Below are 21,200 nucleotides of genomic sequence, written 5' to 3'. Positions count from 1 at the left end.
CTAACAGGGCTATGTCTTTGAATTCTAACTCCAGTGGTAGGCCTGGGGTATTGTAGAGAATGCCCAGGTTGCAATCACAGCTTGAAAAGTAACATCTAGAAGATTATTGCACTACCCTTTTCCATCTTTCTCTCATGACCTAGGTGTGGGCTGAAAACTTTTAAGATTTTTAAAAGAATGGGATTGTCCTGTTTTGCAAAGTATGAGATAAGCCCAGATCGGGTATGGGATGCCTCTAGCCTGGGCATGGAGGTGTGTGATAAAATCCGTGCTTAAAAGGTTTCAGACCACACTTAGGTTGGGAGGGAAGGACGGAAAAGGGCAATGAGATAATCTCCCTAGACTACAGCTCTCAGAACCTCACATTTCTAGTGGCCAAGCTAGCTGAGGGTGCTGGAATTTGTAGTCAGCTTTCCTTTAAACTTACCACTAGGTTTCTAGACCCCAATGGTCCAAGATAGTTTTGTAAGTGTGCAGGCAATTCTATACCCTTCTACTTCAAAAGTCCCATTTCACAGAGGAATGGTGGGACACATGTGGCCAAGCAGCACTGGAGTGTGGTTAAGATGGCAAAAATGATTTCTGAGGAAAAACACACCAACTAGAAGAGGCTGCAGCCACAAGTGAATTAAACTGAGGGCAAAGGGGGAAAGGAGGAGGAGGAGAGAAAAACCAGACATTTTAAAAGCAGCTGAAAGAATAGGAGGAGAGATGCTGTCTCTGCCAGATCAGGACACGGGGGGGGGGGGGGGTATGCTATTCCTGGTTCTTGGAGGATAGGAAGAACTAACCAAGATTTTCAGTGGTCTGTGACACAAAACCTATATAACATTAGTTTAATAGGTCTATCTATGCTGCATCTCTCTATAAAGGTTTGCCCTGTTTTCCCAGGAGTGCCAATGTCTCTACAAAGAAGTATGTATTGCTTGAGATCTAACCACAAAATCAATGAGAGTTACTGGTGCACTCAAGCACTGAAAGAAAAGTTACCCTAGCGTACATAGCAAAGAGTGAGGAGAAGAGAAAACTATTGATTACTTGGTCTGAACAGATGAAATTTTGTGCTCAGTTGTCATTCCTCAAATCAACTGCCTATCAAGATTGACCATTCGAGCTAATTATTCTTCCAAAGAAGAGGTGCCTTGCAAAGTGCTTCACCCATGTCCCCCACAAGTAATGGGGTCATAAGAAGCCTTGCCATAAGCTAGCTGTAGCTGCCACCATTTATTAGGTTGGCATGCTCTGTGTGAGTTGCACAACTATTGCTCAAGTTTCAGAGCTACAGGCCTGAAGGGGAGGTTATTCCTTATGTAACACTGATATAATATACAGTTAAAAAAAGTTTTTATATAAATAAACTACTCATAGTCAAAAGAAAAATTAAAACTCTGAAGCAGGCATTGAAATATTAATCAAACCACCAGCTGAATAACTAACAGTTAATTGCCAACCGAAATACAGTGGGCCCTTGGTATTTACTGGGGTTTGGTTCCAGGACCCCCTGTGGATACCAAAATAAGTGGATGTTCAAGTCCCTTTAAATACAGTAAGGTAATAAAATGGTTTCACTTATATAAAATGGCAAAATCAATCTTTGATTCTTGGAATTTATATTTTTAAAAATATTTTCAAACCATAGATACTTGAATCTGTAGATACAGAATCTGTGGATATGGAGGTCTGACTGTAAAATACATTTGAAATGGAAAACAGAAAATGGTGGATTCACTCCTAACCCCACCAGGAATTGGCATCGTTTTTGATCCTATCATCTGAACCTCCTTCACCTTGCTTTAGGCCATGAACTGTCATAGGCCAATTTTGAGGACATCTCTCCAAATGTTGTGAAGCAGCTGCTATGATGTCCCTGCCTTTTACCACTGGAAGTTGTCACTTCACACACTGAAGGTACCTGATGTAGTCCCAAACAGAGTAACCATGATGGCTGTGATATAAAAAATGGTCTTAAGGCTGTTTCAGTTCCAAGCTCAGACAGGCTTTAAAGCCATATCCCAGCAGTTTGCACTGGACTTGGGACACAACAAAGATCATAGTTGCCACAAAAATGCTCAACAGGTCTTTATCCCCTCAATTTTAGCATGTGACAAGTACATTACCTATAGCTTTTGAGGCATATTATAATATTTTGTTCTAGAAGTTATAAATACATGGGTATGTGTGGCAATATGCCATCACACCAAATAAGAGGCAGAGCCTAAATAACAAAGATCGCTCTCCTCCTAGAAGTTCAATTATGGAATACTTTCCCCTTCGAAGCCCAGTTGGTGACAAGGCCAACACTGGTATCATTATCCCACAAAGTAAAACTGTGGATTTTTATTAAAGCCTTTGGGGGAATACTTCATTTTCTCAAAATCTCTGTGTTAGTGGTTTGAAATTCTTTTAAACTCTTTTGACTGATTGTAATGGTGTTGTTTTAACTTGGACATTTGCTTAATATATTTTTATTCTATTTAAATTACATACCCCCCAACTTTTCACAGATGATGACTGGGACATGTGTGGCCATACAAAATCAAAGTGTGGCCAAGATGGCAAAAGAACACACAAGCTATGAGAGGTTGCAGCAGTTTGTTTTTTCCCTGAGCCTACTGGGCAGGGAAAGATTCCTCCTGTGGAATCACTAGGAGGGTGCAGGAGATGAGGACCACATCAGGTGACACCCTAAGTAGAAGGGACACTACTGCTCCCCAAACACCTGCCTTTTGGCAGAAACAGGCTGTTGTGTTTGCCTACATCCCTTTAAAATGCTGAAAAGGTGGTGTGGGTAGAGCAAGGCTCACTGGGAGGAGAAATGAGAGGCCCCAGTTTTATATTTTAATTAAACATTTTATTCTTTTAAATTTTTCTTTAAAAATATCACATCTTACCAATCATTTACTTTAACCACACAAAACTATGTACCTGTAAATACATTTAGAACATGTGTATGGTATTGCAATTTAAAGCTATAATTTTAATTTTGCTAATTGTTTAAATCACAACTACTGTGTTGCCACTACACTCAGTGGGAACTACATTATGAGTAACATTAGTACAAGAAACATTACTAAGTTATTATTATTATTATTATTAACCTTTATTTATGAAGCGCTGTAAATTTACACAGCGCTGTACATGCAATCTTTTTAGTTAGACGGTTCCCTGCCCTCGGGCTTACAATCTAAAAAGACATGACACAGAAGGAGAAGGGAGTGGTGGAGGGAAAGGGTAAGAGATCCAGCAGTTCCTCTTTACCTCCAAGGTCTGGACCAAGGCAGATGGACTGGAAGGAGGGCTTGGCTTCATAATGGATGGTTAATCATTTTCCAGGGAAAATACATACTCTCAAATAGGATAATGCATATACAGTACATAGCAATACAGGAAATGCTTAGATAAACAGGCACCAAAAGAACATCAAATAGTAAGCAACAATTATGCAATGCCTGGGAAGGCTTCTCTGAACAGGATGGTTTTCAACTCCATTTTGAAGCTGGTTAAAGAAGTGATGGCTCTTGCTTGTGGGGGAAGAAGGTTCCAGGAGTGAGGGGCAGCAAGTGAAAAGGGGCGAATCCGGGATGTATTCTGTATTCTGTAGGGTGTGGTATGGGAGGAGGTCAATGATGTGTGTGTGTGTGTGTGTGAGAGAGAGAGAGAGACACACCATGGTTACTGCACCAGGTGACACCAACCCTAGTGACACCACTGATTCCACTCCCTCCCCTTCTCTCCCCCTGCTGAATTAATTGAGTATAAAGTACATTTTCACTTTGAATTTGGTTTGCAGCAGTTGAAATACAGGGAATTTGAGATGAGGAGAGAGAAACTGGGACATTTAAAAGGCTGCTGAAAAAGGAGTAATGATGTGATAGAGGAGTAATTGGGACTGTCTCTGCCAAATTGGGACAGTTGGAGGGTAATCAGATTGCATGTTTGTCCAAGCTGTTCCAGGATGATCTGCATTCCTTACAGCAGTTGTGCAGCAAATTACTTTTAACAGAAGCTGTATGTTTAATTGAGCAAGAGCTGAGAAGCCAGAAACATTGGCTCTGCCCACTGATAGCTAGCTACTCAAGCAGAGGCACAAATGAAAGGCTCTTTAACTCCTTCTTCTCCAATGCAAACAGCAACAGGGATTTGCCAAGCATTCTCTTGCTTAAGCTGGCAAGTGAGCTTTTTTACAACAGATGCAAACTGTGTAGGAGCCTTTTCAGTTCTCACCCAGAAGGTAGATGGGGAAAGCGCTTTGTGTTGTGCAAAGAAAAGGCGGGTTGTGGCCAAGATCCTGCTTCAGACACCTTGGCTGCATCTACATTGCACAATTAATGCAGTTTGACACCACTTTAACTACCATGGCTCAATGCTATGGAATTCTGGACTGGACTTTGTAGTTTTATGAGATGTTTAGCCTTCTCTGTCAGGGAGCTCTGGTGCCACAACTAACTAGAAATCCCAGGATTCCATAGGATGGAATGGTGCCAAATTGCATTAATTTTGCAGTATGGCAGCATTTGTAGCTACAAAGTCATGGCTACAACCTGTTCCCTGATCTGACCTCTCGAAACTCACCTTAAAATCCAGCCAGCTGCACTGCAGGATGGGGTTCTGTAGTGTTATCAAGTGATTCACTGAAGGATGATCCAGTCCCTTCCCAACAGTGATCAGTGGTACACTGAGCAGAAGCTGGGTCCCAACATGGTCCTGTAAATACTCCATGGCACACCACTGATCCCTGGTAGGAGGGGTAGGACATGTCATTCTTCAGTACCCTGCTCACCAGCACTGCAGAACTCCATATCTCAGTGGTTGAATTTTAAGGTGAATTTCAGAGGCACATCATAGCAATGGCACCATGATTGCAAATGTGAATAGGAAACAGTTACAAGGTCATAAACTTAGCTTAGGGCATTGCAGTGGACTAACAGGATGCCAGCCTATGCCTCTGTCCCAGTTACTACTACTAATAAAAGTCCCAGCACTCTAATTTTGCTTGCTCCATGCTTTCCATGCTTAGAAAGAGTATGGACAATTGGATGTAGAATCATACAGGTCCAACCACCTGATATGCAGGAATACACAGTTGAAGTATCTTCAGTTAAACTGCTGTAACTGTGTAGTATAATACCCTTTTATCTGTCATGGCTTTGTTCTATGGAATTTTGAGATTTGTAGTGTGGTGCAATATTTAGAATACTCTCTGCTCTTGTCCTGTAATCCAGGGGGACCTCATGAAAGTCTGTTATTGAGCATCTTGAGTACTTTACCAAACTACAAATACCATGACTCCATAGATGGAGCAATGATGTTCAAGTGGTACCAAAGTGCTGTACTTATGCAGTGCAGATATACTCTTGGTGTACTAAGCTAGCATTTGATCACACTGTCCTGCTACAATCATTTTATTTTAAGGATGAAAGCATATTGGTTTGGCATAATTTCTTATCACACTTTACTCCACCATAGGACTTTGGCGATCCATGATCACATGATCGGTTTTCCGCACTGTCAAATGCATATTGGCAGCTGTGACCGTTGCTCTGCTTTCCCCACTTGAAGCACAGGGCTGCTGTGTGCACATTCACACACTGCAAAGGGAAGGAGAAGGGGGAGAGGGAAAGAGAAGCAGAATCATGCCCACTCACACCATGCGACTGCCTAAGAAGCAGGACTACAATGGAAGGGACCTGTCATTAAAAATTGAATAGCACCAAAATTGAGAGCCTGTTGTTGGGTTTTGCCTGTCAATGAAAAGGTGCACTGCAGTAACAAATAGAATGCAAGGCAGCAGCAGGACAGACATGACATCATGGGATAAGACACCTTTATCCTGTTAAAAGTCTGCTCTTCTAGTCTTGTGTGATAAAACCCCAAATTTCTTAAGGAGTTTTGAACTTGAAGATAGGACATGCTACACACTAAGGGGATTATCACATTGACAAATAACTCAACTGCTCCCTAATGGGATGCAGCTGGATTACTGGACGCAGGTGGATATTATTGCATGTAATTCACCACCATTGCTGCTGGGTGGCTGCAACCTGGGTCCCAGCCACGCTTTGAAGCTTTTCCACTTTGAAAAGCGGTCTCTGGAGGACAGCTGGGACCCGGGATGCAGCTGCCCAGCAGGAACAGCAAATTACATGCGATAATATTCTTCTGCATCCTGCAACCTGGCTGCATCCCATTAAGGAGCAGTCAGGTTATTTGTCAATGTGATAATCTCCTGAGATGGGAGAATTCTTCTCACCATCAGCTGAAACAAATTTTGAGGAACTGCAAACTTGTAATCTCCCATAATGCATAATTCAAGGAGGTCCACTAAAAGTAAGTGAATCAGAATACAGTGGTTTCATTTTTACATATGGTCGCATTATTCTTTGCATCAGCAGAGGAAACATTTGTCTTAAGCCGCCTTGAGTCCTGTGCTGGGAGAAAGTTGGGATCAAAAATCAATCAATCAATCCAATTTCTGTGTGCACACACCATGCCTGTATGGTGTCCCTCAAGCAGACTGCAAATATGTTGTTTTTCTGACATAGGTTTGATTCTTAGAACCATCACAAGGGTTAGGCTTTGCACAGAGCTTGGGGGAAATTACTTTGTAGACTGCACCTCCCATAATCCTCAGTCAATATGGCCAGCAGCCTTCCTGACTGGGTGTTGAAGTAGAGAAAAAGTACCTTTTCCAGGCTCTAGCCTTTCAGTGGAATTATAACTGTCCCCGGGAAACAGGGACTGGCTCATACAAACTGGCATGCCAATTACCTCCAAAGAGGAAGGTCAAGTAGTCTAAGCAGGAGGAAATTATGGCTGTCATAAAGGGCTGCATTCTGCTCGAATCAATGGAATTGAGCCAGCCATGAATCTGCCTTCACAGAAATCTCATCATATATTTCTTTCAGAGAAAAGATTTATGCTGCAGAGATAGCTCAATGTGTGCCAAGCACGGTGCAGCAACTTAACCTACAGTGACAGGAAAGTATGTGTATGTGTGCTTGTTCCCATCTGTGTCCCTCACACATCAAGAGAGACAGCTTAGTAGTTTGATGAGTAATCTTTCTCTTTTTCTCTTTCCTCCTTTCTCTCTCCCTTCGTTCTTCCTTTTTCTCTGTTGATACCAATATGAAAAAATGTGGTCCATTTATGCATTGTACATGGCAACAGCAAAAACCAGCTGAGAAATACAGCAAATAATTAGGAATAGCTGTAACTTTCATTAAAAAATCTAACTTAAAATACTATTCCCATACCTTCCAACTGGCCCAGTTTGGCAGGAACAGCCTGTATTCATTTTCCATCATCACACTTTTTTAGCTGCTTTTAAAATGTCCCATTTTCTCCTCTACATACTTTCATCCTTTGTCCTTGGCTTACCTTAGTTGTTGCAAACTGAGTTTAAAGTACAAAAGTAGTTTGCACTCAGTTTATTCAGCAGGGAGGAGAGAAGAGGTGGAATTTTGCCCTTCCCTGTGAAATCAGGCAAAAGCAAATTGCTGCAGCCTCTCCTAACATGTATGTTCCTCTGCATTGCTACCTTTTACCGTCTTAGAATCATAGAATCTTGACCACACTCTGATGTTGCTTGCCATGTGTGTCCTGGTTTTCACCTGGTTTTTAGGAACAAGATTCAGAGTTTTGTGATAAAGAATTTTTTACAAAATGTCCTGAAATGCAAAATGATGACAACAATAAAAGAGAGGAAAGGAGAAAAATGCAAAATATAAATAAAACTCATGATCTCAACCACAAGGAAGAAAAAGTTTGATTTTTTTTCTTCTTCTTCTACATGAGAGTGAAATCAGCGCAGTTTTATATCCTCAGGTGTGCACATACAAATACAGCTCAGAATCACCGGCTACACACAGAGGAAGCTCAACAGACAAGTCATTATAGAAAGGTTTCCTTGTATGTAAAATATGTATAAACAACTGCCTTAGAGTAATGATTATCAGTTATACAAAGGGGCCTTTTTGGAACATAGAATATGTATTTGTCAGGAGCAAGCACATGTGAAACGTGTATTCAACATTCAAAACATTACATGGATTACTGGCAGATGGCCCAGAATCTTTCAAGGATGAGTACATGGAGGATTACATCTATTTACTGGCATCTGCTTGCAAAGCCTATCCACATGAGATTCCATTACTTACTTTTTGTAGTTTTTAAAAATAAATAAATAAATGGACAGTAATGTCAAAGAGAGCCAGTGTGGTATAGTGGTTTGAGTGCTGGACTATGAACCTGGAGATCAGGGTTCAATTTCCAGTTGGGCCATGAAACCCACTGAGTGACCTGCCACATACTCTCTAAGCTCAGAGAAAGGCAATGGCAATTCCCCTCTGAACAAACTTTTCCAAGAAAATCCCATGATACGTTTGCCTTAGGGTTGTACAGTGGCTCCTCCATTTTCATGGATTTGATATCTGCACAGTGGGGGGTTATCAGAGGGGGACTAAGGGGTGTGTGCTATGGGACACACCTGCGCATGCTCACAAACACATCGAGTTTCCATTTTTGCATGTGGGGTGGGGGTCCAGAATGGAAGGTTAATTGAAATAAGTCAGAAACAACTTAAAGACAACAACAAAAGCAGCAACAGTGTTAAGGTCAGAGGGAATTCACATGAAATCTGCATGCTCAGTGTGCACTTTGGGACATTCTTTTACCTCATACATTAGGAAAATTCCAAGATATTGATCTGTTCCTTCAATTTTTAAAAATGTATTTATTGTTCTAGTCCATGTAAAAATGGATTAGCCTAATGAAGCCAGAAAACTTTTAAGCTGTCAACCTATTATACTCGGTAGATATTACTTCAAGATTATTTCACCTGTTTAATTCATGCTCTGAAGCTGTTGCAACCTCTGGCACAAATTTTGCATACCAGGGCATAACAAGATGTACAGAATGGAAGTGTGGTCATGAAGGCCAAGTGTATTCCTGTGAGTGCAATCCATATAAAGTTTGGTACATTTCAATCCTCCTGATGTCAGTGGAAGCTTAATCACTCCAACATCCTCTGGTTTTCACTCATCGTTACAATTACTATTGGCTGCTTCACACAAACATGCATCTTATTTGATTTCTCATTAGTTATCTCTTCACAAATAGTAATTTCCATATGAATGTTCCACACAGAAGAGCACTTCATTTGACATGATCTGAAAGTTCAGGCTGTGCTGTTCAACTTCATTCACCCATGCTGGATTGCTCATGACTGTACACTGTGTCGTCGATGATTAGCTTGCTCAAACCCATCCTGTTATCTTTGCAACAGTTCTTAGTCTAGAGTGGTACAAGAAAATATCATTGGGCTGATTTTGGTCCTCTTCCTCTCTGCTTCTGATCCTGTGCACAAATTCCAAGAATGTATTGGACGTCATGGCTTAGTGGTTAAGATGCCAATTTTGACAACTGGAAGATCAGAAGGTTGGCAGTTTGAGGTCTGAGTGCTGCATGATGGGGTGAACTCCTGTGACTAGTCCCTGCTTCAGCAAATCTAGCTGTTTGAAAGCATGCAAATGCAAGTACTGTGTATACTTGACTATAAGTGAACCTCATATATAAATTGAGGGCAGGTTTTGTGGCCAAAATTATGGATTTTGATATGACCCATGGATAAGTCTAGAGTAAAATTTAAGGGCGTGTAACAAAGGATCTAAAGTACGAAGCAAAGGAAAACAATGACAAATAACTTACAAAATTCCAGCAGACATACTGTGACTGTTTGTGCTCACACTAAAGACTGGATGGATAACAGAACAGAGGGAGGTCAGTGCTTCCAGGACAGATAACACTCTTGCCTTTCATCAGGGGATACTTCCTGTTTTTTTTAATAAGAGTTAAAGTACTGTACAATACTTACATTGCCCGTGGATAAGTTGACTAAGTTTTTTGGGGTCAATTTTTTGACTTAAATTTCTAGACTTATACATGAGTATATAAGTCTAGAAATTTAAGTCAAAAAATTGACCCCAAAAACCTTAGCTGACTTATCCATGGGTAGATAAATAGGTACCACTTCAGTAGGAAGGTAACAGCGTTCGGTGCAGTCATGCTGGCCACATGACCACCAGACCCGTCTTCAGACAACACTGGCTCTTCAGCTTAGTAACAGAGATGAGCACCGCCCTTTTACAGTTGGCTATGACTAGACATTCATATCAAGAAACTACCTTTACCTTTACCTATTGTCTGCTGGACTATCAAAAGCAATAGCAAAGATGGGAGACTCTTCTATCACTACTTCTACATTGCTCTTCCTCTCCAAGGATTCAGAATCATTTTGAGGCAGTAATGAGAACTTTTCTAACCCATGAAAGCAAGATAGCTACACTGTGAGACTTATACTGCATCGCCTGACCCACATCTGATATTATTTTGGACTCCAACTGGACATGTTAAATTCATTAGTCTATTTTATATTAAAATAGCAACAAAATAAAATAAATAAAAATAAAAAGGGTGTTGCTGAGAGAATCCTGCAGCACCTTTGAGATTAAGGACCTTATCGCACACACAGGTTTTAAACTGCAATTTTACTGAGAGAATAGAGCCTTTGGCAGTACCTACTGCATAACATCAGCCCCAACCATTGCTGATGTGATTCTGAAGTATTATTATAGGGCATCTTTTCATTGATAGGAAAACCCATCAACACATGGGCAATCACGGTTCCATCCCATTACTCCACAGGTGTGATAAGTGACAGTCTGCGACAGTCCTGATATTGAACAGTGATATAGCATCAGTCTCTTCCTTTCTCCCTCTGCACTCCTCTTCCAGTTATTCCCAATGAGTCTATTTTCTTTTTTCTTTCTCTCTTTATTTCCTCCCCCCCCCTTTTTTTTTACTACATAAGGCGCAAGACAGATTGCCTGAAAAGGGCAGCCTGCCGGTGGCCTAATTCCCTCTGGAGGGAAGCCACAATTGCCAAACCACGTAGCTTCACTCTGGAAGAAAAAGAACCCAGAAAAACTGGGTTCCTTCTGCACTGCAGGTCCAACATCATGAGTGCACCAATGGCGCACTTGCGATGTAAGCGACACATGATGCTGTGAGGACGCTGTGTGGTGCTTACATCACAATGGCAGTGCCCGTGTACATTCTGAAAGATCTGCACTGGCTGCCTATTCGCTTCCGAGCACAATACAAGGTGTTGGTTATTACCTATAAAGCCCTACATGGCTTGGGCCCGAGTTACTTGAGGGACCGCATCTCCTCATATAATCCGCCCCACACACTCAGAACAACCGGGAAGAACTTGCTGGAAATCCCACCTTCTAAATATGTTACATTTCAGATGGCCTTATCAGTAGTGGCCCCACAAATCTGGAACAGTCTTCCTGAGGAGCTCCACCTTATCACCCCCCCTGGAAACATTTAAAAAGAGGCTTAAAACCTTCCTCTTCTGTCAAGCCTTCCCCTCTGGAAAATGAAGTTGTGTATTTTGATCCCATCAACTTTCTGCCTCACCCTGTTGAATGACTGTTTTAGATTTGTATAGTGTATATTGTGTTACTGGTTTTTATCTATTTTTATGATGTGTTTGTAACTGGTTTTAATTCTGTGTAAACCGCTTTGATCTTTTGGAAAAGCGGTATATAAATAAAATTTATTATTATTATTATTGTTACCCCACCGCGTCGTGCTAGGGTTAGGGACTGTGTGGTTGCCACACAGTCCCTAACCCTAGAATCGGCACCAGCATGGCGCAAAAGGGCAGTTTGTACCGCGCCTAACATTCCCATAACTTGTCCAGGAATGCTGCCAACACACACTCACATGGCTGATAAGAGCCTGCTCAGCAAAAGGTAAACACGCTGAGCTGCCAAGAAGCAGTTCTTCCAGCAACAATGCCAAATGAAGTCCGAATAGAATAAGCCACTAGCCAGTCCAAAGTTCAGGATTATAGAGAGCAATACTACCAGTCTAGTCCGAGGTCAAGAATACGAGAGGGTTGGTCAGCAAGTCTGGTCTAAGGTCAAGAATTCCAAGGCGGTCAAAGGTCTAGGAGGCAAGGAGTCAGATCCAGCAGCATTAGCTAATGAGAACAAATAGTATCTGACAAGAGAGCTCAGCGTCTGCCAGGTGTCTTATATCTAGCTCCCTTATCACAGCTGCTGATTGCCTAATGAGCATTTCTCAGCAATTCTCTTGGAACGCCGAAGGCACACCTTTCTGATCTCCTCTGGCTAAAGGTAGGAACCCCAATTCTCTGCTGCTCTATGTGTCCCAAGTCTGGCACTTCTACTGGGGCAAGGCTAGGCTGCTGAGCCTCAGGCTCCACTGGAGGAGATCCCACAGAGCTAACGTCTGGCTGAGCCAAATCCACTGGGGCTGGGAGAGCAGAACTGGGACATGGCACGGCCTCAGGTTCCTGCTGCACCTGAGCAGCCGAGTCCTCCTCGTCATCTTCTGAGTCCTCCTCGTGGCTGGCCATGACATAGCTGTCATTACATTACATGTAAAGTAAAATAAAAGCATGCTAGACAGGGCATAGGGCAGGAAGGTGGGTTAATGGGGAATATGTAACAGAGAGTGCAGGACCATCAATGGCACTAAATGCCTCTGTTGTGCTATTGAAGATGTGATATCAAAAGCTCCAAACCCAGTATGTTTCTGTTCTTTTTAAATAATGCAATTGTGGTAAGATTGAGAATAGGCTTGTATGGTAACATCCTAATTGACAGATTTTAACCTAAAATTTCATGGATATCAATTCACTTCCTCAGATGTATTGACTTAAAGTCACAGTTACACACTTGTGGAAGTGGAAGATAATGTAACTGCATACAGTAAGAGGCAGATTGTGACCGGGCCATAAATCTTGCAAGAACTGTGAAGGATGATGCAGATCTTTCAAGCAACTGGTCTTTTAGTATTAATGTGTGAAAACAATAAATCTACTTACAGAAAGTCAGTTTGATTTGAAGTCAAACCTTCTCTAAGGATTTTGTTGTTGTTGTATGTACACTTGTGAAGATTTCTATATTAATATGCTAAAAACTAAGTGCCTCTGTTCATATCTCTGATGGTGAATTCATGAAGATGGATATGCTATGCTAGCACTGTGGGCATTTCTATTTCTGATGCCGGAATTGTGTCCACTTATTCTCTTCTGTAGAAATTGTCCAATGTAAAGTGTCGAGAGGCATTGCTCACAGATGATGTATATCACCTGGAAGGACAAACAAGAGACTGTACCTCTGAAATTGTGGGTGATGTTATTATTCTATTTTGGTGTGTGTGTGAGAGAGATACTGAGAGCAAGGATATGATCAGGATTAAGACCACATTACCTTGACTACTGCTACACTGCAGAATTAATGTAGTTTAGCATTGCTGTAATTGTCATGGCTCCATCCTATGATATCCTGAAATTTGTAGTTTGTTGTTGCACCAGGGCTCTCTGACAGGGGAGGCTAAATGTCTCACAAAACTACAAATCTCAGAATTCCATAGCATTGGCTATGGCAGTTAAAGCAGTATCAAACTGCATTACTTCTGCAATGTAGACTCAGCCTTTGAAAAGGAAGTGTGACTTTTTTCCACACCACATCATTATCCCAATAAAAATAGAATTTCCCAGGCCTGTTACAGAATGCCAAAATAAAGCTGCTTCGAGTCTCTTTGGGGGTATGCTGTTTAAATGATGCATGCATCCGAAGAATCCGGAAGTTGCACCAAAGCTGTACTCCAGTGCTTAGGAATGGAGTGTGGCTTTGGTGTGACCTCCGGACTCTTAGGACCCAGGCATCATTTAAATAGCATACCTCCAAAGAGACTCAAAGCAGCTTTATTTTGGCAGTCCGTAACAGGCCCCAGTCTCTTGTTTGCTGCACAAACTGCTTTGGGGTTTTGGTCTTGAACCAGCACTCCACTGAATGCACCAAGAAGAGCTGGCCTTCACTTTCCAACAGACATTTCAGTTCATACTCATCATTCTTGATCCGGCAAGTGATGTGTGCTTTTGTTTTCATGGAAGCCTGCTGATGGGTGCAGGTGGCCACAGCTGCATAATGTGAAGGTATTTGATGTCTTCAGCATTTTATTGGCATTCCATTTCCATTTCCTTTTCACATCTGATCCAGATCAGTGTGTGTGTATATGCACACTTTCTCATTCAGTAACAAATCTGTCTGAACAATACAATGAGCACAGGAGCATAAATGCATTTCTTTTTTCAAAATTTCATCATTATTCTGGCTGCAGTCAAAGGAACTGGGTTTGTAAGCCCTTGCTTGTCCCATTCTTATCAGTGAGAATCAGAAACCTCCAAATTTGTACGTGTGAAGTGATGTGTTATTTTATTCTTGTCTGGAGTTTTATTTGTAAGAATGTCTTTTATGTAAATGACTCAAAACACATACCTAAACTATAATAGCTGCTGATTTGGTGCATGGACTAGGAATGTAAAGTATATTTGAAAAGATATATTTTTAAATGGGAAAAAATCCCTGACAAGAGGAATCTTGGACTGAGGAAATTGTTGCAGTTCAGGACATCTGTGCTAAATTTATATGTGGTTGCATTGCACAGAAAATAGCAATTTTTGTGTAGAAAATAATATTTCTGTTCAGAAGTATTATTTCTTATGTAGAAAAGGCTATTTTCTGTGCCAAAAATGCTATATTGCAGAATTCACAGGTCATTGATTTGCATAGTTTTCAAAGACTTTCCTACAGCCAGAAAAAAATTGCTAAAATTACTCATTGTTTTCTTCAAGAACAAACACTGGCGCGTTACAGACTGCCCCTTTGGGGCGGCCTGTAGGCACGCCTTTCCCCGGTGTATCGGGGCCTCAGTGGTCAGAACGGCAGCCGCTGAGGCCCCGATCCGCCGCTTTCCAGGCCGCGGGGAAGTGGCAAAAGGCCGCTTCCCCACAGCCTGGAAAGGGGTGTCCTTGGGGCTTCAAGCCCCAAGGACACCCCGCAGCGGCGGGGAGGAGGAGAAAGGGGCCGCTTGGCCCCTTTCTCCCTTGCGTCGCTGGGCGCAGCTGTCTGAAGGCTGCGCACAGCGACGCAAACCAGGAAGGAGCTCCGTTTTGGAGCTCCTTCCTGCTCTGCGGAAAGGGCGCGTTAAGCGCTCTCGCACGGAGCGATGGCATCACGTCTGTGCCACCTCGTTTGGAGGCAGCGCGTTCGTGACGCCATCATGGCGGTGGCTGTGTGGAACAGCCGCTGCCATTTTGTGCGCGCGGAGCGCGTACTAGGGTTAGGGGGATGCGGAAGCACCGCCCCTTCCTAACCCTAGCACGTGCTCTGCGCGTACTTTAATGGCGGTCTGTAACCCGCCTTAGTAAAGAATTATATCCCTAGTATGGACTTTTAAAAATCAGAGGCACTGGATGGTTTGTTTGTATTTTTTGGATCAATCAACCAGTCCTTTGAAGCTTGTTGTGTGTGTACACATTCAAAAAGACTAAAAATTGTAGTGTAAAGACATTTTGGTACAAATTAAGGAGACCTCAACAACAAAAAAGCTCTTGTTTTTGTACTGGAGGTGAGAAATCTCCTGGCTGTTAATGACTCTCTCAACAGGTGGTCTTGATATATTGGAGAACAAGTAATTTAGTGAGATTTCTTCACATCGGCCAGTGGAGCAAATTGGTGTCTCGGTGGACATATCAGGAAAACCAGGTTTAACAGCAGATGTGCACAGCCCTAGCACTAGCTGTAGCCAGTATAGTCAATGGACTAAGAATTCCAGTCCAGCAGCATCTGGAGGGCCACATATTGCCAGCTTTGTTTAACAGAGATCAAACAAAATTCCTCAGATTCCATAGAAGTTCTCATGGGAAAAAAATCTTGGAGCTGTCTAACAGAAATGTTTTAAAACAATTCCATGTTGAAATTCCAGCATTCTTTGTTGTATTGCTCTGTCAGGGATGATGGGAGTTGTTGCTCTTCACCTCAGGCTGTAACTCACCACCTTGTTAATGAAGCTGAGCTGACCAGTTTTGGTCAGTGGTTATTGCTTTCTCCCAAAGCAGCAGAGTTTTCTGAGAATAGGCTGAAGACCCTGACAAACTTCTCCAAGCCTTCTCACTCTTCTTCTTCAGATGTCTCCAAACACCATCAGGATTCTGCTGGTTCTTGTATCTTCACTCAAGACACCAACACAACTCAGTAGTCTTAGATAAAAGATCTACTTTATTCTACTATATACAGTTACTATCTCTATATGCCCAACAATCCACAATATCTGTACACTCTATCAATACTCCACAACTATCCACAAGTTACATTAGCAAAACTGGCAATTATTATAGCAAATGTTTGTTACCACCCACTAGACAATTACCACCCAGTGGGTGTGTACATTCACAATGATTGGTTGACTTTTGTTCATCCCATACTCAAGTCCAACCCATGAACATCATCTGAACACCTTGTACATGTAACAAGTCAGGTGTTACCAATGTACATTCCTTAATTTTGTCCTTGGCTCCCAAGACTTCTAAATTATATCATCCTTTACACCTGTGTGATTTCTTAATTGTTCATGCTTAGTCATTCTGACTCTCACATACATATTTTATTTCTATAACTGCATGTCCCATGTTGCATTTCCTTGACATGCTCCTCCCAGATTTCAGCTATTGTATAGATGCCATTTGCTGTTGCTCATTATACAAGACCAACTATCCAAGATTACTATATTTTGTCCACTTCATCAGTTGGATGCAACATGCCTCTGTAGATGAGCCACTCAGGGACATGAGACAGAGGTCATGTCATACTTATAAGCTTTCCATTGTTAAATGTTTGGCCATTCTGAGAGCAGAATGCAGCACATGACAAGCCTTCAGTCTGATGGAGTCTGGCTCTTCTTAATAATGAAGGAAAACTGACAGAATTTGCTGATATACTGATTTATCTCTATCAAAGCATTAAACGTTTAAAGATCAAAGATTGAGCTGGTACTGTGATTACTTTGATCTTGAACCAGGTTGCTGTTCACCATATCCTTCAATCCACTTTGTAAATATGAAATTGCCAAAATCACTGCAAATACACCTCTAGGCATATTTATTGGAAAGAAGACTTCATTAAAATCAATGGGGCTTCCTTTCAAATAAAAGTATTGAAGACTGAAGTCATTACCAGTTTAAATTCATTTTTTAGTCTTCACACTGTAGTAATAGGGTTGTCAATGTGTCCAAAGTTTAGAGTTGAATAGTTTCTGTCTCTTTCAGTTTGTTTAATAGACCAAAGTGTCAACTAAGCCAGCCAGCTGCCTTCTGATGCCATTATGAATAACTCATCAGATAAAATCTGGACACTTATAATTGTTTCTCAAGAGGGCAAATGGTTTTTGGCTTTACTTTCAAGCCAGTTCTTGAATATAAGCCATGGACATCCTAATCACCAGTACCAACCCCACCTCCTTATGCCTTCCTGCCACCATTTTGGCTATCCCACTGTATTATAAGAGCTGGATAATCATTTTTATCACACTGCACTTAAAAGAACATCTGGCAGCAGCACCTGTCAAAACAGGTGGCTTTTATAGGCTGTGGACATCTCACCAATTTTCATTATGTAGGCTATGTGGTTAGTAATTTTAACAGTAATTGAAGAAAGTTGTACTTTGCATTGGAAAGAAGTTTACTACAGCTAAAACTTTACATTAGTAGAGTGATGTTAAGCATGAAAAAGACAAGCCACTCCCAATATAAATTTATTAGATTATGAAATTTCTCTATCACTCTATAAATCATAGAATCATAGAGTTGGAAGAGACTGCAAGAAATAGAGTGGGCAGTTTACAATTTAATACAAAACAAAAGGCCAGAATACTTGGATCCCCTCTCAATTAAAAAAAAGTCCCAACTTTGAATAGACTCACTGAACCAATTACTGAATGGTGAATCAACATACAGGTGAATCCAATTGATTCAATGACCCCCTGAATTCTGCCATAATGGGTAATTATAGGCCAGTGTCCAACCTACCATTTTTGGGCAAGGTGTGGGCAAAATGTGGTGGCTTCCCAACTCCACAAATTTCTGGATGGAACAGATTATTTAGATCCATTTCAGTCTGGCTTCAGTCCTGGCTGTGGGATGCACACAGCTTTGGGCACCTTGCTGGGTGACCTATGCAGGGAACTGGACAGGGGGAGTGTGTCCCTCTTAGTTTTGCTGGACCTCTCAGCAGCTTTCAATACTATTGCATATGATATCCTTCTGGGCTACCTCTCTGGGATGGGGCTTGGAGGTACTGTTTTACATGGGCTCTGTTCCTTCCTGAAGTGCCAATTCCAGACAGTGATGCTGGGGGATTCCTGCTTGATCCCCTGGCTGTTGGCTTGTGAGGTCCCTCAGGGTTCTGTTGTGTCTCCTATGCTATTCAACATATACATGAAACCACAAGGAGAAGTCATCTGGAGTTTTAGGGTGTAGTGCCATAATATGCTGATGACACCCAAGTCTACTACTCTTTTCTACCTCAGTCCAAGGAGCTGTCCTGGTCTTAACCCAGTGTCCCTCATCAGTAATGGATTAGATGAGGGCAAACAAATGGAAATTTAATCCAAATAAGACAGGGGTACCCCTGGTCAGTTGGAAGACATATCAAGTAATAGGGATCCAGCCTGTATCGGATGGGGTTACACTCCCCCCGAAGATGCAGGGCCACAGTTTGGGGGTACTCCTGGACTCAGCTTTGAACCTAGAGGCCCAGGTTTCTGCAGTGATCAGGAGTGCTTTTGAACATCTAAAGCTTGTGTGCCAAGTGCACCCATTCCTTGAGATGCTGGATTTGGCCATGGAGGCACATGTCTTAGTTACATCCTGTTTAGACTCCTGTAACACACTCTGCTTGCGGATGCCTTTGAAGAGTGTTCAGAAACATCATCTGCTCTAAAGAGCAGCCAGACAGTTAACTGGGGCAGTTTATAGAGGCCATACCATGCTCCTGTTAAAACAGCTCCACTGGCTGCCAGTTTGTTTCTATGCACAAATCAAAATACTGCAAGCTACAGGAAAAGAGATTCCACCTCAACATTAGGAGGAACCTCCTGACAGTAAGGGCTGTTCGACAGTGGAACACACTCCCTCAGAGTGTAGTGGAGTCTCCTTCCTTGGAGGCCTTTAAACAGAGGCTGGATGGCCATCTGTCAGGGATGCTTTGATTGAGAGTTCCTGCATGGCAGGGGGTTGGACTGGATGGCCCTTGTGGCCTCTTCCAACTCTACGATTCTATGATTCTATGATACTGATTATGACCTATAAAGCCCTGTATGGCTCAGTTCCAGGATTTGGCAAACTGTATCTCCTGGTGAGAATGGATTGGGGGGTGTTGTACTATTTTAATCGTTCTGTTTTAAAGTGCTTTTATCTTTTTAAACTTAATTTTATTAAAAACATACCAACCTTAAAATATTTCTCCTCTCTCGGAGATAAAACCTTCTTTCCTTCCTTTCTTCTGCACCCTCACTCTGTCCCTTATTTATTTATTTATTTTGGCTAGTCTTAGATTTACACTTTTTTGAGATTGATGTTCATACATTTCTCTGACTGTCTAAAATATCTGTGACTGTCCAGCTTATACAAAATGTATAACCTGTGATAAGTGTTGTCTTGTTTCATGGACTGTAGATGCATTGGTTTGGCATCTAACTTTATCTACAGTCAGCCCTCACATTTGCAGCTTTGACTTTTGCAGCTTTGATTATTCACAGATTTGATTAATATGTTCTCTCTAGGAATTTATTCCTCTCCCTGTGTGACTCTATGGTCAACTTCTACCAGAAGTCACACTGGAAGACCTAGAGATTCCAAGAAAGAACCCTTCTCCAGGCATTGTAAGTCCTCTAGTACAAATCTATGATCATCCGATGGCAGATATTCACTACAGACTTGCACTGGATGACCCAGAGATTCCCAGAGAGGTGTTCTCTCAGGTTAAAATAACAGTGCTTTTTTACTTGTGGTTTTTCCACTTTCATGGGGGTCCTGCACCCTTAACCCCAGAAAATGTGGAGGGCCCACTGTAGTTATCTTTTTGATCAATCAGGCTATCCCATTTTGTTTTCCTTTTCTCCCTTGCTTAGCTCACAAAGCAAAATGACCCTTCTGTGCACAGACTTTTTTTGCAAATTGAGGAAAATGTGTCAGGAAACAACAATACTTGGTGCCTTCCTTTCACGCTAGAGGTGAAAACTCTTGTGTGACTTGAAGTATCAGCCACAGGCTTCACTGGTATAGCAAGATGATCTGTCTCAATCAAAACTCCCCAATGGTCAGATCTTTTCATATCCTGATTAGATACTATGGTTGATTGTATGGTCTCAGTAAAATAAGACAAATCATTTTTGAAGAGGGAGTTCAATGACACAAGAAAAAACACACAAAGACAACATAAAACCTCCACAATAACCTCCAGTGTAACTTAGATGAGCCTGCTGGTGGAAACCCTTTACCCTTGGAAATGATCACTTGATACTGCTACCATTATGTATGTACATGTATATATGGATCAGGAAGAAAGAAACTTAAATATATAAAAAAAGAAATACATTACTAAAGCCTGATTTGTTTTTCATCACCAAAAATTGATCTCACATGCTATGAAATCTATTGATGTCCAAAGTCAGTGAACTTATAGGTTTATGTGGATCCCAGAGAAGAAGAAAATTGGAGTAGTAGAACCATGCTTTTCAATCATCTTCCCACCCAGAATATAGCACAGACATTTTGGTTGCCAGAAGATACCAGGCAGTTCCCATTAACATTTAAGAAGGCATAGCAAGACCATATAATATTTTCTCCTTTTTTGTACATTATAAAGAATGGGTTATTTATTCTGCTTTAAGAGTGTATTCTTTTACTACTGCTGCTTATACCCTGCTAATTTTATCATTTATTTTAATTATTTTTTTCCTCTGAAAGTTGCTGCCATAATATGATACAGTAGAGAGCTATGAAAGGTTAAATTCCATTAAACTTCCAAGAAATACATTAACCTAGAGTAAAATGAAAGCTGTTTAGTGTTTTCATTTCTGTAACTGTTATTCAGATTTACAGAGTGCAAGAAATGTAGTCAATACCATAATTCTTGAGCAAGGAGCATCTCTCATGAGGGTATTCTCTTGTAAAAAGTATTCTCTGCTGAGCTGTATTTCCAGCCTCAGCTTGTAACTGAACCCTGCATACAGATTTAAATGGTCTCTTCTCATGTACAGAT

The 21,200-nt window shown here is 41.5% G+C and overlaps 1 protein-coding gene across 2 annotated transcripts in view; it reads right to left on the bottom strand.

Annotated features, from left to right (window-relative positions):
- Nucleotides 1–21,200, bottom strand: part of LOC149319999 (platelet-derived growth factor D-like) — a 217,453-nt gene that overhangs the window by 16,154 nt on the left and 180,099 nt on the right. The gene's annotated exons all lie outside the window — the stretch shown is intronic.

This window comes from Sceloporus occidentalis, unplaced genomic scaffold, assembly GCF_023333645.1.
Source record: "Sceloporus occidentalis isolate IW3139 unplaced genomic scaffold, rSceOcc1.0.p SCAF_2, whole genome shotgun sequence".
Taxonomy (NCBI): Eukaryota; Metazoa; Chordata; class Lepidosauria; order Squamata; family Phrynosomatidae; genus Sceloporus; species Sceloporus occidentalis.
Note: the sequence above shows the minus strand (reverse complement) of the source record. Positions and strands in the feature narration are given on the sequence as shown.